Source organism: Neodiprion pinetum, chromosome 2, assembly GCF_021155775.2.
Source record: "Neodiprion pinetum isolate iyNeoPine1 chromosome 2, iyNeoPine1.2, whole genome shotgun sequence".
Lineage (NCBI taxonomy): Eukaryota > Metazoa > Arthropoda > Insecta > Hymenoptera > Diprionidae > Neodiprion > Neodiprion pinetum.
Window position 1 is genome coordinate 16133596 of NC_060233.1, and position 26963 is coordinate 16160558.

The window sequence follows — 26963 nt, forward strand, 5'->3', positions numbered from 1 at the left end:
ATAATATCCCAACTTTTAATAACCGCCAAGGAATTGCATATTAAATGTATAACGTATAGAGAGTGAGCTATTCGTTGTGGAAACATGCATTGCTTCGAATAATTTTTACATCCCCAAGAGATTTTAATAACTGTACTATATGAATGGATCAAAAATTAATAAGTGATATCTGTTTTGCAATATTTTTACATTTTAATTGCAGTCGTCTAATTAAGAACATTCGTCTTCGGAAATTACGAAATAGCTTTTCGTCTCGATGTTACGGTTGCTGGAAGTTGTTAACCAAAGGCTTTTATCGTAATATTTGGAAGTCATTAAAAGGAATACTGAAGAGGGTAAAAACACTCACTTTTTGAAGTAACCGAAGAGAAGAGGATAATCCGTTCAGCACGAGAATTCGAGGCACTTGCACGTCACTCTAACTGCACTTTGAATTTTAGCACTGTGAGGATCAGCAACAGGATTTGAATTTATTCCATTCTCAACTCAACTCTGGATTACGAAAAACGAAACATATCGTGACGGAAAAAACAATACCAACGATCGGTGGAAAATTTAATCGTCTCTATTACAATTTCTCTGACAATGAGTTATTGATGAAAAAGAATAAGAAATTCCGCGATTTAATCTGAATAACGCCGCTTCACTTTGAGGAGCAAATTAACTCGGAGGGAGAGGAAAAAGTTTTGCTCCAGTCGAGTTAGAATCCGACTCGACAAATGGTAAACGGAGTTATTATCACTGCAGTGATCATAACGAAGTGATTATGGTGAAAGTAACGCCTCTACAGCTCCAAAGCTTATGCTAGTATTTCCAGGATCCAATCTTCAGCTTTCACAAACTCTGAAAAAGGTCGACGACTTTCAGCTTCAATCGAACTGCTTGAAGCGTCACAGTGTAAAAAATTTGAGCTTTCGACTTTACTAAGTTGATATCCGCTGATCTGTTTTACCGGACTTTAAACTTTGAGTGTCGAAAAAACATTCGGATGGCGAATTTTGACACCGTGAGTTATCTTTGAACGGCACTTAACAGAATCCGACGGGCCGCAGCGAAACGGAAAAGCAGAAGTGCTTTGGCTTCAGAGGAACGGACGCGAGGACTGTGAAGGCACAGGCACCGATCATCACCGTTCGGTTAGCCATTCCCTCCCACCCTTTCTATTTCTCTCACACGCTCTGTGATCACACACTCGATAGTTCAAGATGACAGTGCTCAAGCTCCACCGAGGTATGAACAATGTGTTTACTGTTTATATAATATTTCGTACTCTGGCGGTAGCAAGGTAGACGAAGTGACACTTCACTTGGAAATCAAAACAAATTTGTCGTAACACCTGCACGGGAAGTTCAACTTTGCGCGCTGTGGCGGACGCACAAAGTACCCGATTCCCCACAGTTCAGAGGCAGTTAGGAAATATCACACACTGTTAGGAAATGGTATTTTTGACACAGCGTGCAGTGAGTTCGTTTTACCGTACCTGCGGAATGTGCGACAAGTGAATGTTACCTTTACAGCGACATCTAGAATTGTAATAAGATACTCCTGCGCACTGTGTATTTACCAGATTATAATCGATGTAAACAATTGCGGCGCTAAGGAGCGAAGGCGATGCTCGGATTACTAACATCGATTACAAAAGGTCATATTAGCTTGCCTATGTGTACCAATACCACTTTTATCAGATCATATCGCGAACTTACCACAACTTGTGTCAAGAAATAATATACATAACTCGCGCGGGCGGGTGACCCTGGACTTGTCACGTAATGTACCATTTCCTAACAGTTTTCTGAAATAAACTGGTATAACTATCGCCATCTGGCGTGATGACTCGTGACTACGATCGCGTCCGCTGTCTGCAGCAGTGCGTCTACGTTCGGGTTAGACTACTTTACACCTGTAAAGAAAAGTTCGACATGAGAAAATTGTAAACGTGGTAGACTAATCCGACGAATACACGTTGCTGCAATACAACGAACGCGATCGTAGTCATGAATCATCAAGCCAAATGGCGCTAGTTATACCGGTTTAGCTCAAAAAACTGTTATAAAATAATGCATTACGATACGAGTGCGCAAAGTAGGTGATTTCCGCACGAGCGGCGTTTTTCGCCCGAGCGTAGCGAGTGTGGGTACACCACGCAGCGTAAGAGTATCGTATAATATTTTTTTTCTGTCAAGTTGCGCAAAGTTCAACAGGTCTACCAAAGAAGACAAAGACGACGGGATGCAAGCCGGCGCTCGAGCCAGCGAAGTTCACACGGGTGACTATACATAACGTAATAACACAGGTACGTCTCGGTATCGTGCGTACGTTCTTATACATTCCCGCACGCTCTTCACAGCGTATGGGAAACCTTGGAAACGCAAATGCGTGCGCAAAATCGAACTTTGCGCACGATAATAGAAAAAATGATGTACAATACGCGTGCGCGTACGTAACGCTTGTATCGTAACTTATTGTTTTGATTGATTTCTACCTCATTGTGTGATTCGGATTGATTTCCAATGTATCGAGTAAGAGTGGGGATAAGAATATAGAAATATTAATAAATAGAAAGACCACAATATCGAACTTAATTTGCAGAAATGAAAACTGTAGAAAATTGTAGATTGGTGGAATAAAAAAATAGTAAGGTTAAAATATAGAATACCCAAATGTAAAACCGTCAGAATTCGTCTCGGTGATGGAGAATCGTACACAGGTTCTGGCATTTGCCGTTCTATGTTATGAACTTTCTGTATTTTGTCTTTCTGTAGTTCGATTTTATATATTTTCGATGTTCTATATTTGGACCTTATACATTTTGATGATTCTACGAATCAGATTTTCACGTCATTTGTTAACGATATTTTGATCCTTTTATCAATTGGTATTCTATCTATCTATATTCTATCAGTACAAGTATTTTCAAATTATAGGCATTGAATACTTCTCAAATAGATAGATTAAAAGATTTTTCAGGACATCTTTTGAAATTTTCAATTCTGAAACCATAGAATTTTGTAAATCCAAAACCTTGGAAAATGCTTGAAACAAATCGTTCTAACATTGGACCAATCTAAAAACAATCGGTAGAGGAAATCAGCAGTGACTTTTTATGAAATAGCCTGCGAATAAAATGAGTTATCAATATAATAGTAAGATTATCAATGTTCATAATTTTGGTATATTATGTATCTGCGTATTTAAAAAGATTTTCATAGTTCACACAGATAATCAGATAAATACTTAATGTACGACTTTCATTTGAAAATTTATAAAAAATGTAAATTTTTGACGAAACAACCTCCTTGATACAAGACAATTCCGAGGCTCAAAGCTTTGTAATAATAAACTAATATGGAAAAAAGCTACTAGGCTTTAGTCAAAAAGTGGTCGTGCAAAACGAAGTAACCACAAGCTCAAACTCGAAGCCTAAAACAGTTTTCGGTTCATTTCGAAACCAAGCCTTGGTACGGCTTTCTCATGATGTCCGCGGCTTTCATCCACTCCGTATTACGAGTTAAGCTCTCTTTATCCGAGATAAATTAGCCCGGCAAATAAATAACCTTATCTCATTCCCCCGCCTTTGCTCGACAGCAATAGCCAACCCTAATTGGAATTATCCCAGCCTTTCATCCAGCGTCACAATTTGTCAGAAGCTAGGCCAGCTATGATGGTTTATCTTACTTCCGCCAAGGCTACCCGTTTTCCAATTAAATTCCGCTCACATTTGGGTCAAGCCAGATGCTGACCAAAAACAAATCTTGTTTTAGAGTGCTGCTCAATCAGAATAATGATGGTAAATTTTTTGAAGGTTCTAATGGACTCTGGTGAAAGTCCTACTAAATTTTCAATAGTTGACAAAAGTGATTTTATTCAGATCAATTTTGAATTCACTAAAATCATCTTCTGAAATATCTTTCAAACATCTTCTTTGGTATATTATTCATGAACTCGTTGTTTGATTATGAAGATTTTCTCGGAAATGTTTATACTTTAGGTTCATCAAATTTTAATTTTGAAAAGATCCGGTGTGAAAACTTTGGATTGTGAATATCTACCGCGTTTTACGAAGTGTTCAAATTATCCAAAAGTAAAGATTAGTTGAAAGTACAGACAATCAGAGTTCCTGACAATATAACATTTTTCCCCATAGTCGTTGACAGGAAAGTCGAGATCTCAGGATAAGGAATTATTTCAAGACTAAGATCGAAAATCCATCGTGAATCAAAATGTTATTTCCAAATTTTAAACATTTTTTACAGAGAGTTCACGATGATTCACTGATTACCCTGATAGAGATAACTTCTCAGTGACTCCTGAACTCCATATCAATGTAATATTTAATTATTCATCAACAACGATTAGTGCGAGCAATATGTATCTCTTATGATAGAGTTCGTTTATTTTTTCATGGACTTGAAATCTAGAAACAAAATCATTGGCTTATTTGCGTACTTTTCACTCGTTCATTTTGTGGAAAAAGTTTTCACTGGACTTGGTGAAAAGGTGACAAGTTCAGCTCGGACGAATCGAAAAAGGCTGACCAGTCAAACTCGCTATAAAACCGCAAGTCTGACTTTGCAAAAAACCTGGCAAAGCTTCTTGGAATATAATTTAACCGCATGAGTACAGCGGGAAAAAGTTCGTCGACTTTCTTCCGCGGTGGTGAAAAAGGGGCTAAAATGAGTCGAGGGCGAGGAAATGAGACGGTTAAGGCGGGTTTCGCTCCGGTCAGCGGAGGATTACTTTGTGCGATTTTAATTGGTCCTGTGATCTCTTGTCAACTGAATTCAAATACGGGCAAAAGAGTTTGAACGGAGGAAAAATTTTTTACCCGTTACAGGCTTCCGATTGGGATAAGCCACGTCACATAATTTTATTTTATTTCTCTTCCAGTTTATTATTCATTTTTCCATACGCTGTTGATGTACTTGACTGGATTAAAATTCGATATGATAAATTAAATTATATCCTAGAAAATTACATTAAAATTTATATTTAAAGAAAAGATAGGAAACATTTTTGAGGATTTACAAAGAAAATTAATCGCCGTTTACAATCTTTTAGACGCAACGTTTTGACGATATGTTCACGAAACAGTTCGATCAATATACAAATTAGGAGAGTGACTCACTGCAGGTAGAATGTAGATCGTCCACAGATTTTGTCTGACCGTATGCTGGCTGAAAATTATCTAGTTGGTTGTTCACCATAATTTAACCATCAATTAAGCGGTGAAACTAATGAACAATCACCAGTCAGTAGTGAATATTGTGGGGAAAAACGACGGAAAGCTAGGCCATAATAGATATACAAGGCCGGTTTTAGATACAGATACCTGTATCGAGATTTTACCGACACTTCGCCAAGTAACAAACGCTTTTGCAGAACGTTTGAAGGTGAGGAAAATTCCCAAATTCTCGGTAAGATAGAGCTACGAAATTAACCGACGATCGATAACGTCGAGCAAATGATCCGTTGATCGATAAAGTCAATTAGAGTGGGGATATCCCTCATCCTCGAACATCTTAGACAAGGGTTTGTGTCTTGACCAAGTATCGGTAAAAATATTTGTACAGGAAACTGTATTCAGAACATGCGTTGTATATCTACTGACCATATCGGTATATGGTTATGTGAATAAGGGTGGAAGCTCAACCCCAAACGTTCCAAGAAATTGCATCCGCTGTTTTGATGCCTGTACATCGCCTTTTAAATCCATTATTGTTGCAAATATTTGCGAAAATATATGTCCGAGTACTGAATGCGGCATGTGAAAATTTTCGAGGTTAATTTATTAAGTTATGGAAAAAGTGATTATCTGGAAACTGAGTGAGCCGTGCACAGCTTTAGAAAAACTCAGATGAAGATCAAATTGATATTCTTGATAAAAAAATTTTAAATATGCAAGGTGAAGAGACCGTGTTGCCTATTTACTACGCACAGAGCTTCATATAACAAGAGTATATTACGGGTTTTTTCACCAAGTGTGAAATTGAGGTTAGAATCTCGTAATGTCAGATTTGCTTGCGACTGTACATGTGCGGAGTAAAGAAAAGACCACTTTTACCTTCTAGAACTTAAAAATGCTTTTTATTGTTCTCCACGCATGCGTAATCATGACTCGCTTTTACCATCGCTAAAACGGTTTCCTTACGTACCGATCACAAACTTAAAAAAAACGGGTGAAAATTCTTGCCTCATATAAAAAATATTTTAGACCTGTCTAAGAAAAGGTTTGATACCACAATCAGATGTACTACTAGTTAGATCATTTTCTTAAGATTGAAAAATGATTGTTCAATTCACGCAAATGAAAAATTATCGCTTGGTTGTAATTTATGCTATGTACAATATGTACATGAATTAAGCATGTCCCATCAAACAACGACAACGAAATATACGCCTGTGCGAATAGATAGGCTGATTCAAAGGTATCAGATAACGAATGATTTAGTTATCCCATTTCACTAGATTGATGCCTGGAGCCCCTCTTAATAACTGCTCATCTTATTCTCTGTTTTTCAAATGATAGCACCAATGAATCCTCGAGTTACTTGTTATATTTACAAGCCACTTTTTCCCAACATTCTTCTCCAAAATCAAAAATGTCCCACAAAGTTCTTCAATTGTGTATTTCATTTGAATCGTTTCTGAAGCTTGAGTTATTATTTTTCCATATAATTAATAAATACCTTAAAATGAGCTACCTAGGAATATAATTTTATTATTCCCCATTACCTGTTTCCCATCATCGAAACCACTGTATTCTATTTCACCCTCGGGTTTTATGTGCAAAATTCAGTCTGAATGTGGAAAAGGATTTCCGCAATGTTACAAATGTTTATAAACTTCACATTAATTGTTGTGTCCCAATGATCATGACTTTACAATGTTGATACATCGTGTAATAGATAATACGTCGATCTAGCTCTAAATTTGAATCAAAATAAAAGTTATCCTGCAAATGTTGTAAAGTGTAAAGCATTGCCTCCACAACTGCAACGGCCTTCGACAACCTCTCGAATCCATTTTCGATGCGAAGAAAAAGAAATAAAAAAACCATTGAAGTTTATGAATGCCTTAATAAAAAAATTTGTTAATTCGTATCCATGTTTTGACCCGCGCTGTATTTTTTTTGAATATTCGGCCGGAAAGTCAATATCAGAGAAAAAATATCAATCACACCGCATATATACATACCTTTACGGTACTCAACGTGGATATAAGATGTAACTCCAGTTGCCTGTTTCAGGCGCGCGGATCGTTTTGCTGTTGGAACAACTCACAGCATACAAATTGACATGTAGATTTTTAGAAGTCTGCTCACGAGGCTTAAATTTTCCATCGTTTCGGGATGTATACAATATCATTTCGTTAGCATAGTAAGGACTTCTCGTTAGATATAAAATTCGAAGTACATTTTTCGTGTAGCTCCAGGATTATATGATACTTTTGAAACTTAGATAGTTGAAATTTATTAACTTAGATTGTTATCCTCGGTTTCAAAGATTGATATATGTCGACTTTTGGTGCCTCAGTCATGGCAGAATTTGAAGATCTTCGAACATGTGAAAGGGCAAAAATATGTGTATTAAATGAAATCATCAACAGGTTGATTGGATTGGTCAATAAAATTGTGTATAGAGAAAAGTTCGGAAGTCGTAGAAGACGTTCGTAGAAAGAAAAAACAATAGTAAGATGGTCAGGTATGTTTCCAACCCAAACAATTACGTGCGATCATTTCCTGACTACGCTGTCCAGCAAATCACCATCTGCATCTGTTGACCAGCTAAGCGTTGAAAATTGGGCAAGATCCATGTTGAAACGTTCGATATTTTTGGCTATTCAATCATTGTTGATAAGGTGTATTTTATTTGGTTGAAAATTCCTCAGTGCAACCATTGTCTTGTAAGATGTGGACTCATTTGTACACTCAAAATAAAGTATATGCCTGGATGAACATGGATTCACAGTAATTGTTTGCGCGTATAACGAGCTATGAATATGGTACTTTCAATAGAAAAAATATAACTGAATCAGAATAAACATTCTCGTATTTTCCAATGAAATATTGTGATTTGTGTGTAAAAATTATGTCAGCATGACTAGAATTTCCTCTAAAGTTAATATGATTTGTTTTCATGGAATTGTCTGGTCAACACAGAGGCGAATATAGGTGACTTATTGTTAGAGTAACATACTTGATTACGGAATACTGTTTGAGAGTATACATCAAACAGAAGCTTGATATTATCATTGTTCATCCCCAATCAGGGATTCTCTATGTCTGGCAACAGTCTTACATATTTCAAATATCAGTTTTTGTGTACGGACGACTAAATCCACCTGCGTGAGTCTCCGTAACTGCTTCAATGCCTTCACCTGCTCCGATTCACTCTTTGCCTAACCATCGCTACAGATAAAAATAACTACGTGAGATTTCATTATATCGCCTGAATTTTGATTTAATAGCTAAAATATTTTGAAGCTGGATGAAAATTCAGAGTATGGACACCATTAGACATTTAACACAAGCCTGTATAGGTACATACGTACTATAATACTTAAGAAAAAAGTCGAACGTTAGAAAATAGACAAAATTTCCAAAATGCTGGCTGGTACGTTGCTCAGTGTATCTTTAGTTGCCTATGCGCAGGCGGAATAACCATGCTAGATGTCCTGTTGTGCGCATGCTCGAAATAACCCGGTATCAAATCATAAATTGTATGCACTTTTTACGGGTCAGTCTCGCTATTTTTGAAAGAAGGATACAATTTATGATAAATTGACTTCATAATTTCTAAGATTATGAAACCTGAAGCAGAAATTAGATTATAGCTGAATCCGACATAATATATTTGATTCATAAACCTAGGTTTCAGGCATTCACCTTATTTAAGCCATACTCTTCGCCTCTAATTTGGGTATCAAGTCTCGAAATTAGCTTGTTTATTCTGATTGTCATCGTCATATGATGCAGTATAATTAGCAGTAGATATCAATACCCGGATAACAAAATGTTTGCAAATTGCATTGCATTCAATATTGCACACATGACGACGTCGTTATATCTAACTGTTCGGAAATGTGGTACTTTACGCACGCTCCACAAGTTTTTTAAATCCAACTTTTCAAGCAAGTATTAGAAAAATTAATTCACAACATTTGAAACAGTTTCTCAGCATTTGAGCAGTTTCTATCCCTGTGAGAAGATTTCGCCGACCAATGAGATTGAATTATTTGGCGCATGCGCAGTTGATTTTCAAGTTTCAAGAGATTGTCCCGGTATGTAAGTGTGACGGAACTACCAAAACTCACAAACTCAATTTCTAACTCAATCTATCGCAGTCGGAATAATCATTCGCTTAGCTAAATTAACTAACAGAGCTCTATTACTTAATGGAGGGTACAACCTCTGCAAATATCGCCACAATACAAATTTTACGCCGTGATACCAGGACCGCCCTCTCTTGTGGGACAGATCACCGGTGAAAAAAAGGATTCCCGAGTGCCAGAAGCCCAGATCATTACAGGACCACGATGTCTCGAGAAGGAGGACAGTCCTGGCCCGGTAGACGACTTCGAACAATACGCCGCTGGTGCTGTGTCGCAACCGGTGCACCTTCACGACACAGCCTTATCGTGTCTCGTCCACATTATATCCAACTACAGGCACGCAGTGATAAGTTACCACAGAAAAATAACAGTATACGTGACCACACTGTCGAATAAAAGAGTTTGTAGCGAAGACACGGTAACAAGACTTGGCGAAATTATTCAGATAGTTGGAAAAGATGCTAAAGATACGACCGTTCTCTGTGAAGTCTCTTTTATATCCGCATTGAGTCGAGGGGTTTCAGAGGGTCCGGCCGTGGGCAACCACCCCCACACCCAGTGTAGTGGATAACCACATGTCGTCCTGGATGCATGTAAGGAGGCAACCCAGGCATTCCTCTGCAGGTTTCGTCTCAAGCCACTTTCTCTAAATTATGGGTTGTAGCCGAGTGCTGAGCGAGTATGCCTTTCAGGCCTTGGTTATGTCGTTTTAAAAGTATTTAACAATTGTCCGTACATGCTAAGAAGGTGGGAGAATTTCACCTGGCTCATTGCTGTCAGTTGTGGGCCCGTGCGAGCTTCCTCGAATCTTACCGGTCGAACCCTGTGAGCTCTTAGGCTTACCATTCCAAGCCCGTGGAAAGGCATTTGAAAAGACGCAAAAACAGGTAAGGAAAGTGAAATGAAATAAGTAGGTGCAACTAAAACTAATCAAGAGGGACGAGATTCCTTTTGCGCTACACGCTAAATTATAATAGCGCACTAGAAGTAAACAAAATGAAATCAATACGCAAAGTGCCGTCAAAAAAGCAAGTTACAACTATTAAATTGGCCAAAAGACTTATAACACACTGGTATCGTAGAACCACGTTTTTCGAATTTTGACACGGACTAGTGTGCAAAATTTCGGTCTTGACAAAAAAAAAACAAATAAAGTGCTTTCAAAATGATCATTTTTAGTTAATGTTTTCAGCTCGAGCAAACGGTTTTATAGTTGGGAATTTCCTTAATACAGTGCAATGTTCCCGAATACACGAATACACGAATATAGTAAAAATAACAAGACAAGTCAGTACTATAATATTTTTTTTCAGCAGATAGCTGTAGGGGACTATATGTATATATATATACTCGGGATGGCTATAATATATATATATATACACACACACACACACACACATATATATATATACACACACATATATATATATATATATATATATATATATATATATATATATATATATATATATATATATTTCTCTTGAATCCACGAATATCATGCTACACGTCACGGTACTCTATGCATACCCTACCTTTGAAATCCAAAATGCACTCGACAACGCGATGGAAACGTTCAGGGGATTCGGTTAATCGACAAAAATGCGGTTGTTCGGCCGACTGCGCTCTGTATGCAACTTACTTTGTCGGGAACACTGACGCCACGGCGTCTGGTTTCCGTTATCATCAGAGGTCGGGGCTTTCGCTCGAAATCAAACTGGAAAAACAGTATTGCGCGGAAGTGTGCGACAGCATCTTGAAAGCATACATTTCTCTGTGCAGTCGAATTCCTTGACACTGGGTATATCTGGGGTCTCAAGATCGCCGATTTGAGAAGTAACGTCAGACCTGAGACGTTTTCAAAATTCAAAATAGCGGATCTAATATGAGCAATTAGGATCAATTTTTATATTTTCGGTCCGCCATATTGGATCCGCCATCTCGATTTTCAAATTCTGACATCAAATTCGATTTCAGCGACCCCGAAAATCCCCGAGTAATGAATTTTAAGCAAATCGATTCAACTTTTATATTTTCAGTCCGCCATATTGGATCTGCTACTTTGAATATTGAAATTTTAACGTTGGATTAATTTTTAGCGACCCAAAAACCCAAGATTACCGAGTTCAACTTTTCTAGTCCCCATTACCTTCCCGAAATTACATTTATACCGTAAAAACGACATTTTTAACACTTTTTTGATCTATAGCGCTAGCTATATTTGCGGAATCGTCATAATCCCTCTTGAAACATCAACATTGACACCTCAGGAGTCCAATTATGCAAAAATTGACTCCTAACATGAGGATTGATAAAGAACACTAGACTGTTTTTCAAAGATGTAGCAATTATTGTAATACACACTCCAAGAGGTAAGAATTTCAGACAAATCGATTTCTTGACGTTCCGTTCATTTGTCGATAATTGGTGGACTGGCAGGATACACATTAGGAGTATATGTTATACGAATAAAAAAAATAACTCAATCATAATATGGTGCATGATGTGAAGAAAAAATTATGAGCTATATCTATTTTACGAGGGTTTCCAACCACTTCTTCCGCTACAGCAGCTTCACCCGCTTCGTTGATTGGCGCTTCGTTCATCCGATGACAAACGTTGCCGACTTTGCAGGGAAGTTCTCGAATCCCTTCCCCACGTGATCTGCCACTGCCGGACGCACTCGGCCACGTGGAAACTGCGCCACGACCACGGTCTTACATACAGGTCTTGCAAGCAACGGAAATTTGAGTAGTGGGGTTAGCCGCGTTATTGTCCAGATTTTTTTTTGCCCCTACTAGTCACTACGCGGCTCTATCAGTTATTCATAGACACACGAGTGACATTCACGGTCTTATAGACAAGTCTGGGCACTCCAATCCCCTTCCTATATCTATAACGCAGCGTGGCCGTCTTGAAGCCTGTGTTTCTCAATTTGTACACCAAAGACCGGAGCGCTGCAATCTCCGAGGCCTGTGTGCAACAAAGAGAGGAATATAGGGCAGCCGTCTTTTTCTCCGTGCGCTTGCGTGCTAAATAGGCCTCTCCCTCACTAGCGCTAGCGGCGAAAATTCACAACATCGGCTTCATTTTCGAGCACGGTTTTACAGCTGGAGTACCCAGACCTATGTATACAACCGTGGTGACATTGCAACGTAAGGTTATCTGTGTATGAGTATCAAAAAGATTGGTTAGGGTTCCGCCAAATAATAATAATAAGCTTATGAATAACTCGTAGCGCCGCTCTTGTGGCCATAAATTGTACTTTTGATTCGGATGTGAACTGACAACCCCCCACCACGTTTGTTGCAAGACCCGTATGTAAGACCGTGGCCACGAGGCCATCGTCGTTCGTCTAGGAATAGGAGAATCGCCTGCCGGGGCAGCTCCGGGTAGACAGGCGAGTCGACGGGGTCAACGGGAACCTGGGGCTCTCAGACGGGACATTATAGTCCGGTACGAGCCCTCAAAGAGCATCGTTATCATTTATGTAACCGTGCCTTTCGAGATCCGTAAGGTAGCTTTTGACGAGGCCAGGGCGTGCAAGCTCCTCAAGTACAAGCCCTTGGACTCAAACCCTTGAGCTTGGAAGGCGCGGTTGCCGGGAATGGGTTATGGAATGGAATAATTGATACAATTTCACTCAGGCATTCATTGACCTATTTTAATTTTTAAGATATAAACATTTGAACATTACGCTCCCGTATCGGATAGTTTCGGACCACTGTGCAACGCTCAAAGAAACCGGAATCATCTTGCCCACATTTTCGAGGAGTATTCTAGACATCTCGTAGCTAACAATTCTAAACATAAGCGGTATTATCTGCGAGGAAGCACGAAAAGTTAAGCTTGCAAGTATGAAGCAAGCAGCGTCGCAGCCGGAAGAAATTAGATATCAACAAAATTTTTATGCCCTCCTAGTCATACACATTTTTAGCTAAGGGCAAATGAATATCCTCAGCCCATCAAACATTAGCAACATCACTACTACATCTCGAAGTAATATGTTTTAGAATCTTGTAGCTATGGACAGAACAAATTCAATTGTCAAACAGATGTTATACGCTAGTGACTTATTGCGAATAACTGATGGCTGGCGTGTGTGCTATTTAGGACAGGAGGGGGGGGTTGGTGAAAGGGAGGATGGTGGCGGTGAGAAGAGAGATAAAAAGGGAGAAAAGGAAAAGAGAACGGGACAGAGAGAGAGTTTAGGGGAATGGGCCAGGAAGAGAGAAAGGAGGATAGGAAGAAGAAGAAGAAAGAGAATCCTAAGGAGTGTTTTGATTGTTCGTTTGCGATTATGTTTTTTATTGCTGTGGTGGAGTGCGGCTGGAGCCGGGAGTGTTGTGATGCCGGTGGATCGACTGGCTGATAGTATTCTTTCCCGGCCAGCAGCCGTAGCTTTATAGGCCGGCGCGGACCATGGAGAGAGGCTGGCCGGCCGAGTTGACTGCGCGGAATGGCGGCGCGGGCATTTGCGGTGTGCATAAGGCTGTGCTCGTTTTGCATAAGACTGCATGTAAAATTGCCCGCGCCGGGTCCGTTCGCGTCTCTTGGGCCGGCTCTGGCACGTGAGCGTCGGGACGAGAGTTGCGGGTAACAGAGAAAAAATGAAACATTGCACTTCGCTTCGAAATGAATCATATGTCATGTCAGCTACCGTTTCGCAAGAACTATGCTGAATTAGTTCGTAAAACTACCGTTTCCAGTTACCGTTGATTTCAGCAGTTACTGCCTTCGAATCGTCGAATAACGGATTATATTATCAATTATCGCAGTGTCACTCTTAAAGAAAATTTGGTAAAATCACGCCACTCTGTAACATGTATACAGTTCTAACAAGGGGAATATACGGTCGACGGATTTTTGTAATTTTTTTATACTTGTAGTACAGAAAGGTCCAGACCCAAATAACAAAACCCCAAAGCCATAGGGCTAGATATCCAGAAGTTTTCGAAAACATGAAATTTGAAAAATGAAGTTGAAGCACTTGACAACGAGGCTCGTGACTCACCGGGTAGCGCACGAGTCTAGTAACAAGTAGATCGAAGTATCGAGTCGCACTGATGAACTTTTTTTTTTGTCTAATTTTTTTAACGCCTATACCCACATCATTCACATGAGAATGTTTATAATGAATGAACTTTTGTCTACAAAAATCAAAATTATGATGTAAGAAAGCTGTTTATTTTATATTTTTGCGTTACCCGGTGAGCCACGAGCCTCCTCATCACGTGTTTTACCTTCAGCGTATATCCCTCGTTCGTAATTTTTCTATATTTTTCAAAATAAATTTTTTCGAAAACTTCTGGACACTCACCCCTACAGCTTTGGGGATTTGTTATTTGGGTCTGGACCTTTCTGTACATTAAGTATAAAAAATCCGTCGACCGTATATTCCCCTTGATAGACACGTTAAAATAATAACATATAAAATATATAGACATGTTTTTATATTATAATTAAATAATCTATTATAGAATATATAGACACGTTAAAAAACATCATCGGTCTGTAATATTACAGTAGAAAAAAAAACACATGGAAATGACGCAGTTAAAGTAACACGCCTAAAAATTACCAACTTTAAAATATCATTCCATTTGCGTTCCTTGCGTTTATTTGAATTACATCTCACCACATTTCATTATATTAGAGGAGGGGGGTTATTGGATTATAATATTTTGGGCTATTCCTCGCAAGTATTCAAGATCACCGTTGTACATACGAAAGATACATAATAATGATTTTTTCCTAAACTGTGTTCATAAGAGTCATATTGACAGTGTATTATTTTGACGTGTGTTATTTTTATGTGTTATTTGGACGTTGTGTTATTTTTAAATTCAGCCGTTTGACATCCTCGTAGTAATGGAGATGATATCAATATTGAAGTTAATTTGTTCCGCTATTTTCTAATATTTGACTATTTTCCCGGCCGTATTCGCGATTGGTTTCATCTCTTTCGATTGAAGATAGGATAAAACTAATCGTCTCACTATCTGCAGTTAGGAGATGGGATGAAACTACTAGCCCGGAAGTGATGGAACCAATGGCAAATATGACGGAAAAAATAGTGAAATATTACACAATGACGGAAAAAAACGAACCTCACTATTAGTTTCATCTCTGTTAGTACGAAGGTGTCAATCTCCATCTCATCACTTTGAGCTGCAGACGGCGAGACTAGTAATTTTATCTTATCTTTAACCCGAAAAGATGAAACCAATCGCGAATATGGCGGGAAAAATAATGAGATATTATCAAAAGATAGAAAAAGTTAACCTCAATATTGGTTCCATCTCCATTACTACAAGGATACCAAACTACGTCTCGTCACTTCAAATTGCAGACATTGAGGCGATTAGTTTTATCCTATCTTCAACCGGACGAGATGAAATCAATCGCAAATATGGTGAGAAAAATAGTGAAATATTATAAAAAGACGGGAAAAATGAAACTCAATATTGATTTCATCTCCGTTAGTACAGGGACGTCAATTCGAACGCCTGATACTCTTCGTGTGAGTGATCCCAAGTTGTGGGCGTCATTACATGCAGATACGTGAACTGAAGAGAAACATTTTGAAATTTTTAAGGTCTCGTCTGTGTTTCGCGTGATCGGTGGTATGCTTGCTTCAATATTGCGCAGAAGTTCAATGCCTGTTTCTGTCGCGGTCAATGTCAGTTCAAACAACTCTTTGGCGATGCTGGAATGATGGGCGGTTCACAAGCACGACACTCGGCTATCTGCGTATGTACCGTTCAATCGATTTTCAGAAGATGATGCGATGTCATTGTTATAGTTTTTTTTATAGTTATAGTTTTCCGACAAAATGCGATGTCATTGTTATAGTTTTTTATAGTCATAGTTTTCCATCGCGTTACGAGATTTATAACTTAAAATGTTTGATGTTCGAACTGAGCCGAGTCGTTCGGTATTTCTCTAGTGATATTTTGATGATCGTATATCATTGGCGAATTTATATCAACCACATAAAGATACCGAGTGCCTCGTCCCTCGCAAAACCCGTACAAAAATTTACGCGAGTTATGGGAAATTGTACGCGAGTTACGAATGACTTGAAATCTCCTGACTCGCGCATGACTCGCGTAAATACATGAGTTGTAGAGAAGTTAGGGGTATACCTGTAATATTGAAGTGTACTCTAACTCGTGTACAACTCGCGTAAATACATGAGTTTTATACGAGTTATGTACTGTCACTGACTCGACTAATTCACGCAAAATCTTTCGTAACACGCATAATTACGTGAGTTAATTCGTCAAGCTTTCAACTACATAATTTCGAAAACACTCGGCACGTTTGAAGAACCGAAAAAAATAATAATATTTTTAAGAGACGGCCTATTGATGCTATCAATCGTGTTACTATCCAGATAAAACACTCGTATACATAAAATCTAAATGATCTTCTAAAATACGTATCAAATCCGTAAAATGCATTAATTACGGACAATATACATATTATAGACGGTGTCATTTAGACTAATTCAACTAATTTTCTAGCAGATCGATGCGCGACAACACGTTCGCTTTAATTGTAACGACCGCACTGAAGAAACTTTAACAAGTATGTTGACAATTATCTGTAGTGATATACGTTTGATACAACGATAAAAGATACCCACGAGCATCGATGTGGGTATCTTTTTCCAGATTTGAGGTGACATATAGATATCCGAATGGCAATCTCCAAATTATGGAAACCCCACTAAATAAGAGGTCACGACGTGACAATGCCTCGTTTCACACTCACAATCGTTGATAAGCCGTCAAAGAGATACAAAATTATAATCACTTTCGTCACAAATCATTTACCCCGGAACACTATTTTTCCAGTTTTGTTTCTACGACGCTGTAAAACAAAGCATCACCAATCATATGCCGTCGTCAATCCCAACTACTGCAATGCGAAGGCAATGCAACGAAATTACATTCCGAATTGTGGCAGTACTACGCGAGCCAGATCACTATAAACTGACGAAACGGGCGCAGTGTGAATGATTCGCAGCCACAACGAATATAGAGTTTTTATCGACGGTAGGAGCCTTACAGGCGGTCGATGACATAGAGATCTATCTTCGTTAAAGTTACAAGTAACCACCGACATAGGTATGCCAGCAGATATCAATACTACTGCAATGAAACTGCCACGTGTGAATTTCAGGGCCGTCGCTACTTAAGTGCTTGTAGGGTGTTTGTACTTTCCCTTGCCAAATCAGTACCACAGTAAAATAATGATTGCAGGATTTTTAATCACATGTATAAACAAAGAACATGATTAATTGCAGAGATAAAACTGCACCGAGAATAATATATGATGAAACGGGTATACTTATATATATATATACATATATTAGGGTGTTTCAAAATAGAAAAAATGGGTGCGTGTACTTATGTACGCGCGTGAGAAGTTATACTTCTTTGGCATCATTAAAAAATACACAACATGTCAAAATCTTCTGTCACACAATGATAAAGAAAAGAAGTATGTAAAAAAAACAATAAAACAAATAACGGATGTCTTACATTATATTTAAATAATCTATTAAATTTTTGTCACGAACTTTTTATTAAATGTTCTATTAAATTTATTTCTTTACTTTGTAAATATTAAAAAACCAATAATAAATATTCGACATTGATAATTTAATAATATTTAGTATTAATTATATTAAATAATGATATTTTAATTTATATCAATAAATAATACATACGGATAACTAACCTCAATTATATTGGAGCACTTGAAAAAGTATTTTAGCACAATTTTTTCACCAATATTCACAAATAGTAAATAATATTAATCCAAATATTCGAATTAAATCACTACTGAATATATTTTATTGCCACATATATAATTCGCACTTGTATGAGAATAAAACACGTGTTGTGACTGTAAAAACTAAAACCATGTGGATAAATATTTAGCTTTTTTTCGAGACTTAATGAATTCGGTTGAGTGGGCAACTTCATCCTGTTAATTTTGTGTTACAGTTTTGTGTTACAGTGATGCGCGCGCATCCTGAAATTTCACTCTCATCAGTTTTTCATAACGCGCCTAAAGAAGTACAACTTCAAAAATTTTCGATTTTCCAACGGGCCACACCTGAAATGGTTAGTTTAGGTAGAAAAAAAAATTCTGGCGAAAGATGAGCATTGTCGGTTGAGTGGAAGATCGGACACATTTGATTTTTAATTTTTTTTTCCTTTTTATCGAATTTATGATGGATAATTGTTAGTCAAATTTTTTTTCAAATTTGGTCAAATTTCATCTTCAGCAGTATCCCACTTGTCAAAAGAATAAGCTAATATCACTATTGTCAACAAACGTCACTGTATAACGTCACTGTACTTGCTCAAGAAATTCGAGATTTGTTGCACAATATTGCAAAAAAAAAGGGGGGGGACTGAACAAAAAGTAACGAAACAAAAAAAAATCCATATCTCGATTGTTTCATGATTCATCTCGAAAAGAAAAAAAAAAAACTGCCGAAGGTATGTTACCCTCGTCTCAACTCCTGGTACTCGTTTGTATGTAATGGGAAATGTTTCAATATTGAATAAAATATTGAAATCTGAGTGAGAAAATGTTTTTCATGTACTTGAATTGAATAACAATCAGAAAACCCGTTAGACGTCCCTAGTAAATATCAACTAAAGAGTTCCAGAAGCATCTTATTTAAGATACAAACTGATCCGCTGGCTTCTGTAAAGACGAAAAAAAAATGTACCAACAATTATCCATCATAAATTCGATAAAAAGGAAAAAAAGATCAAAAATCAAATGTGCCCGATCTTCCACTCAACCGACAATGCACATCTTTCGCCAGAATTTTTGTTTCTACCTAAACTAACTATTTCAGGTGTGGCCCGTTGGAAAATCGAAATTTTTTTTATTTCAAACACCCTAATATATATAAAAAAAATTTTTTTCTCCCAAACAGGCTCAAAAGTTTCGTATGGGTATAAAAAAATTACTGTGAAAAAATGAGCCCTTAATATTAATATTACGATAGTCCTCGTCGCATAACAATTGGGAAAACGTTTTCGATGGTCGCGAATAACCTGTAATAAATACTGCAACTGTTTTTCATCTTTAGTTGGGCAGCAGTTATATTCTTCAATTAATGCGACTCCGCGTTCAGCAACGTTGTTGGTAAATTTCAAATTTTTGAAAAATTGAACTTTGATCTTGAATCACTTTTGAACGAGTGGACTAATCAAAAAAATGTTTCACAGACCTTTTTTGTAGAACGTTCAATTCTCTACAAAGATCAGAATAGCGCTTTTTTATTCTATTGGTCGTTTAAAAGGTATAAAAATCAGAAGAAGCGAATATATTTTCCCATGTTATTCTTATGGGAATTAAAAAAATGCGATGAAGACTTTCTTAATATAAATATTAAGGGCTCATTTTTTCACAGTAATTTTTTTACACCCAAACGAAACTTTTGAGAAACGATCAAATTATCCCGCTGGGCCATTCATCCGAATATGTCAGTTGTCTGAATCGAGATTGGTATCGTCATAAAACTCGTGGTTACCGATGAACGGTAACAAAACGGTTGATAAGCCAGAAATTTCCAATTTACTCTACAGTCACATCGACTCTAGTTCTTTTAATACAAATTACATAATGTAAAAACGGGCTTGAGTCGAGGTGACTGTAGAGTAAATTGGAAATTTTTGGTCTATCAACTGTCTTTTTACTGTTCATCGGTAACCACGAGTTCTATAACGATACAAATCTTGATTCGGACAAATGGCATATTCGGATGAATGGCTCGGCGGGAATTTGATCGTTTCGGGAGAAGGCCACAATCGGGATTAAGACAGCGGCGGTAGAATAGCCGTTCGTGAATTAAGCATTCGGGAAAATGACCTTCGTAATTCTGAACCAAGCAGAAGAATGACCCTACCGACAAATGGTCACGTCGGGATTTTAACACTTCGGACAGTTGCTACGATCGGGATGGTGACTTTTGGGTCAGGTGACGGCAAGTCGTTTCACCTGAATCAAGTGACATTTGCGTTTCCAGTCGTCATATTGGATTCGCCAATTTGAATTTCTGAGTTTCAAGTTCACATTCGTAATTCGCGACCTGATTAAAAAACTCCGAGTTCATAGTTTTACCGGAATCAAGTGAATTTGCCTTTTCGGTCGCTTTATTGGATCCGCCATTTTCAATTTCGAATTCAGTTTTCCGCACTGTTCAAACGTCACAACTTTTATTGCTGCACGAGCCTGGCTATTGCGGTCTCGGCAGACGGATCAAGTTTGCCTGCTTTGTAGTGTGGCGAAGAAAAAATTGAGGAAATTTTGCATCACCGTGTGTATCGATTTGTATGAGTTTTTACGTACATTTATATGTTTGAATTGATTCCTTATCCTTAACATTGTGAAGAGAGTCGACAAATTGAAAAAAAACAACAATAATATATCTTAATAACTGAAATACCAAACAAACTAAACGACGGCTTCCGGTAGGATTTCAATGATTCCTCACAAGATTGCAAAAAATCAACGTAGTCACGATTATCAAAAACATTTCGAGTCAAATGATCTTTGAGGTCATTGTTTTTTTGCGGGGAGAAATCGAGCGGTCGAAACGATATCCTCGGCAGTTTCGGGTCTGGCACCGAGAATATCTCTTCTCGGGGAGGCCTTTCCTTGACAATTTTTGGGTCAAGGACTCGATATCTCTTCGCGGGATAAGCCGGTCAATTCATACAAACTAGCGCGCAAAGTTCAATTGAACGACAACCATGTATCTCTCTCGTACTGGTGGTAAAGCGTTTTTTGTTACTCGGGTGTCAACAGGTCACCGATAACACGAGCGTAATACGGCATAATAAAACTATGCGATGAGAGATGATGTCACTCGCGTTATATTCGTTGATATACCACTGGCATGTTTTTCTCGCTTTTAGATGCCTCCGAACAGGGAGTAAAGTAGGACTTTTAAGTCCTAGGGAGTAAAAACGACTTTTATTCCCTCCTCGAATTCTCAGGGCTTAATAGTGGAAGTTTTTAATATTTGTTCCTACACCTTATTGCATTCACCGTGGATATAGGGAAACTGCGGGGGGTTGCACCCCCCGGACCTACGCGGTCCAGTAGCAAACACTTTTCGCCTAGAACAAAATTTCCACATACGTGGCAACTTCCCGAGCAGAGAAGCTCGGAAAACATGGCAGGGGGTATATAAAGTGTCGTGTGCACATCGGGAGGAAGCCATTTTACTCCCTTGGTGCACAATCTACTATATTTATTCTCTGGATCAAAGATCGGTTTTTACTCGCGTATAAGTAATCTCATCTGTGAATCAGAGGCCGAGATGATATCGTCGTCATACTGCTGCGCGGGATTAATATTTCGTGTCGCCGGAGCTGTGAAGGCATTACGATTCTTGCAATAGACGTAATCTAATCTTCGGGTCAAAGGTCGAATGATATCGGCCGTATACCACAAAAAAATTGTATATATTACTTGAACTTGGCGTTAACTTTACATATTATGTGTTTCTCATTCACCGTATTGAATTCGGTACAAATTTTGGATCATTCGGAGCATCTCCGACTCGGAAGTACAAGCGATTTTTATTTGAAACGATTGCGAGTGTAGCCTCGTTGACGAACGTCGTTTTTGGATGCATATTTGGACCCGACGTAACATTTTCGTACGAAGCGTAGTATTTTTTCATAAATATTTTGATTAGCAAAATCTTCCATTTCGAGAGCCCGAGCCAAATCGACAGTCTTGAACCAAACATTTCCCAACGCGTCTAAAATTATGTCTACTTCGACGTAATTAAACATGAATAGCGAATCTAATTTTCGATTTTTTCTTTCGGGATCTTCCACGTCCAATTTACGTTTCTTGCGCATTCGTTCGGTTGAAGTAATTTTTGGAGCTATGATTAAATTTATTTAGACACTTTGCTACAAATATCCTTACATATATAGGAAATAATTTTGTTTTCCGTGTAAATATTATTATTCTTCTTGCACAATATTTGCTACAAATACCCTTATATATGTAAAAATATATTAATTAAACGTACAATAATTTTACAGTTTGTTCGTCGTTCTCGCTCAATGCATCAAATTCATCGTACATTGGATTATTCTTGAATACAACATGCAACAGTTTTTCCATTTCGCGTGTTCACGGAATAAGCTCGTCAATTCTTTGCATACAAACTTCGTAGCAAATTTTATGAACATCTATCTGACAATTTGGTCCGCAACGTTGAAACTGTGCAATGAAAATTTATATTCTGTACGATAAACGCAAAGTATAATACAACATAACATTCTACGAACAACTCACCAAGAAACCAGATCTATCGGGTTACAACAACCGTGTTGCAGTAACGAGTATTGTCCCTTCAGTCATTTGTGCTCCCCCAAGTGTTCATTTCCGGAGCACTGAATTGTTCAGAAATCGAGAACAGGGCCGACATGAAATATGCGCGATACTTTAGGTTGGACCGTCAGTTTCTTCAACAATAAAACGTTAATGTTTTCTTCCCCTTGCTCGTTCCATGAATTCTCAGATTCCCCGTCGTTCAGGCAAGTGTTTCAATTATTGACCTGTATTGTTTGTTTCCGTTTGACCCTTGATTATAAAATGACCAACGAATGAAATTTTAGTGTCAAACCTCTATAGCAGTTGGTTTTACAGTCATCGAGATTCACAATTTGTGCCGTCAATTTATAATTTTTGATCACCTATAAAAGGGTCAATATAACTGCGTCTGAACGTATCGGTAACTGGTAAATTTACTTCACAGCTGTCTAAATATAGGTATATGCAACGATGAAGGTAAAATAAAAAAAGGTTGGTCAAATTTTACTACCGTTTATTGATACAAATATGCAGTTACATCGATAAACTTTTGGTATCGTTTTGACCTTGCGGACACAATTCTCTTGATGCGCTTGTTACTTAACAATACCCATTGTGTTGGAATTGGTATCCTGCAACAGATGGATAGATGTTGTTTTTTATTTACAATTCATTCGTCCAAAGTCAATGAAAAATAAAAACTTACGTCCGCCTTTTCTGTTTTCCGCATTCATTTGAGCAACACTATTAAAGTTTTGAGGGCCACCGCTTCTCAAATCTTTTGCACAAATTGCTGCATGAGCGTATTGAAGCACGCTCAATAAAAGTACAAACAGAAACGCCAACTTCATCTTGTAATTCGCAAAGTGTATACTCGACTTACTGAACGGTGATCGACTATGGATAGGCGTCGATATGCGCGGTATTTAAAGCTTTCCATATGTGACCCGAAGGAGCAGAAAGAAATTATAGATAGAAGATAACCCCGTTTATCCGAACACTTCTCTGAACTCGAGCATTGTTTTTAACGCCGCCCGTTTCTCGGAAATTCCGTGCAGAGATAAAAAGTTGGTACATGTCAGGTTTGATAAGAAGAAGTAATGCTGTGTATTACATACGACCTGCGATAAATAGGAACAATAGATCGAAGGTCAGTTTTTACTCGCGTCATACAAGTAATCCAATCTGTGGATCAAAGGTCGGAATGATATCGTTGTAATACTGCTGCGCGGGATTAACCCGTTCCACTCGAGCGGTGCCGATGCGGCACTTCTCAAAGTTTGTTGTTTTCGACATATGAATGAATAAACGGGTGAAATTTTATTATTTGTATACGCTTGTTTGTTTATAAATGTTTTCAAAGTACCGGTAAAACGTTTACCTAAATTGGCCGAAATCGACTCGAGTTGCTGTTCACGCAAACGAAAAAGGCCTCGAGTGCAAGGGTTGATATTTCGTATGGCCGGAGCTGCGATGGCACTACGACTGGTCGTAATCCAATCTTCGGATCAAAGGTCGAATGATATCGGCTGGATACCACGGAAATACGTGCTGCGTAGAAAACGTAGTTATTTTGATCAGTCAAAAAAATTATATGTATATTAATTAAACTTTACAGTGTTTTTCATTCACCGTATTGAATTCGGTACAAATTTTGTATCATTCGGCGCATGTCCGACTCGGAAGTACATGCGTTTTTTATTCGAAACGATTGCGAGTGTACTCCCTTGCCTCGCTCCAACGTCTCGTGTAGAAAGTTTTTTGGGCGACAATCGGGGTCAAGTTAATTTTCCGCAACAATATGTAGGCCCAAATGTGGTCACCAGTATTGGGGCAATAGAGATTTTTTCTTTCGGCCCTATATTGGATGACAAATCGGGGCCAACATTGCGTTCCAAACTGGGGCCTATATTGGATATCAAACTACACCACAAAAACAAGTTTGTTATTTCATTTATTCCTGGAATAATGAGGCATACAGAGCTCAAAAAGATACAAAAAATGCATTATCTTTCGCAAATCGGTCTGTTTTGTTGTTATAAATAATAATTAAGTAGGGGAGAGGGTAGTGGGAGAGTCAAAAAATGTTACCGAGATTTTCGGGATTTTTCATTTATATTCAAGATTTTGAATATCCGATTTTTTCTTTCAGTGAAATAGAAGATTTTACTTTCTATTTAATATATATATATATATACTGTGACGCAGAATTTTCCGGACCTGGACCAATCGGAGAAAATGACCGAGAACTTACCAGATGCACAATAATTTGGCGTTCACGATGTAACCTGGATCAAGAAAACAATATTGCGAAATGTTGTTGGGCGCCTGGCGTGATAAACACGCCTCGAAATCGTCAATGCGTCATACTTCGCAAATATGCTCGGCAGTTCAGTACCGCGGAGAGAGAAGGGGTAATTTTTATGGAGAGTGAACGCGAGATACTCCACATCAACACGTTATTTTGCCAAGCTAATATAAAATAAAATAATATATTTCCAGACAGCGATAATGCGAAACAAGTGAAATAACAATGCTAAATTCGCTCTTCGCGATCCAGGGACAACTGCTTGGATTTAATAACAAAGCAAAATATATCTCAACATTCGCTACTCGCGATGCGAAATCAAACAACAGCTATAAAAAAAAAAAAAAAGGAAACATTGACTCTAGAAGAACGTCAGACTACGTGCGCTAGTCGCTTCCTTGAATAATCAACGCTAAACCAAAAACCAAAAACGAAATCTGACCCGCCGCGCTAACCACGACCGTCCTGGAATAATTATAGCGCTAATCGTCAACTTAACAATAAACCTCCGCGCAAAAACTGGAACCTAAATCTCCCTCGACGCGCTGAACACGATCGTCCTCTGCGGTATCGCGCTAATCGCAACCTCAGCTGATACGCCCAAGAGCGGAGTCTCTAACAACAAGAGAACTATGACGGGCCGTGCTGGCCGCGCTAGTTACAATCCTAATCAGCACCTTAAATCATGATTGCGTACTTATATTTTGCCACCGTTCGTGGCAACGCATCCGAGTTCACCTTTCCCCGCAATGCCCTAACGCGATTCGCGAATTCGAACGCTCCCCCTTTCGACAATTCGCGACCTACACGGTTTGACGTGACCCCGGGAAACGGAATTTGAGTTGCCCTCAAGTCGACACAATAGCGACTCGACTCAAAACCGTGACTCTATTCAACCTTCTCAATCATTCCAAATTGGCTCTATTTCATCGCGCGCTATTCAGGCTACGATCACCCTGTTATTGACCTCGCGACTATCTCCCACGATCGCCAGAACTAGAGTGCCTTGGAATTGCCGATCGGCCGCAACGCCGATCTCGCTACGCTATTCCCTTCGTCACGTCATATCCCCAAGAATGCGTAACGATTGATCCGTTATCGATTTCGGGGATTGCGCAACTCGGCGCGCACCTGTCGTCGCTTCGCGGCGCAGAACTTGAAGCTAGATCGCGATGTCGTCTTCCGCGCAGCTCTATGGTGTCCCGTGGTTGGGCGGGGTGGTGTTCCCTCGTCGCTGGACGGTCTGTTGCGGTTGCTTTAATCCGGTTTAGGCGCGCCGAGCGGGGGAAGCTGCGACGTGCCGGCCGCCAGCGGGAATCGCGTCCGCCTTGTATTCCCGCGCTGCAGGGATCTTCGTTGGTTTCCCCTCCGCAGCCTCGACATTCTTCCCGCGAGATCGTCGCTATTCCGCCGAAATATCCGAAAAGATTCACGACTGGTCTTTGATTCGGGAAAAGATGGGATCCCCATGGGCAAACGATCGAATGTTGTCTACAAAATACCGTACGAAGACTGCAATCAAGTCTATATTGGACAAACTGGCCGCCATCTTGATACTAGGCTCAAAGAACACCAACGTCATGTACAAGAGAAAGAGGATCGACATACCGCACTAACTAAACATGTGATCAACAAAGAACAATCTCTTAACTATGATAATGCAAACATCCTCGGTGAAGAACCCAATTATTATAAACGTTTATTATTAGAAATGTGCAATATTGTATGGCATTCAAATTCCGTTAACCTTGGACAAGATGTCGAACACCTTAGCAATATTTACAAACCGCTTATTATCGACCACATATCACACATTGTCTAACCTTAACTATAAGTTGTATATAATTTGATGTCCCTACGTTGTCATTGTTTTTACTTTTTGCTATACCTGTTCGCCTTCACTCGGGATCACATGTGATTCGCCCAGTAGTTGTTGTTTACCAGTTGG

The 26963-nt window shown here is 38.7% G+C and overlaps 1 protein-coding gene and 1 long non-coding RNA gene across 4 annotated transcripts in view; both read right to left on the bottom strand.

The window, feature by feature from the left end:
• LOC124212071 (cytochrome P450 4C1-like) overlaps window positions 1-1103 on the bottom strand; it is a 38410-nt gene extending 37307 nt beyond the window's left edge. Inside the window, exon 1 of the mRNA XM_046611802.2 lies at window positions 350-1103. The gene's annotated coding sequence lies outside the window, so the exon portion shown is untranslated. The remainder of the gene's footprint in view (window positions 1-349) is intronic.
• Window positions 1104-22352: 21249 nt separating this feature from the next.
• LOC124213261 (uncharacterized) lies at window positions 22353-24264 on the bottom strand. 3 transcript variants are annotated; one of them, XR_006881850.2, is made up of 3 exons: window positions 23414-23620; window positions 22690-23339; window positions 22353-22614 (listed from the first exon to the last, which is right to left on the bottom strand). It is a non-coding gene; the product is annotated as an uncharacterized lncRNA (long non-coding RNA). The 3 variants fall into 3 exon arrangements; XR_006881851.2 differs by lacking the exon at window positions 22353-22614 and having other exon boundaries at window positions 22963-22977; window positions 23091-23339; window positions 23414-23619; XR_011176518.1 differs by lacking the exon at window positions 22353-22614 and having other exon boundaries at window positions 23205-23339; window positions 23414-24264.
• Between the last annotated feature and the right edge of the window lie 2699 nt (window positions 24265-26963).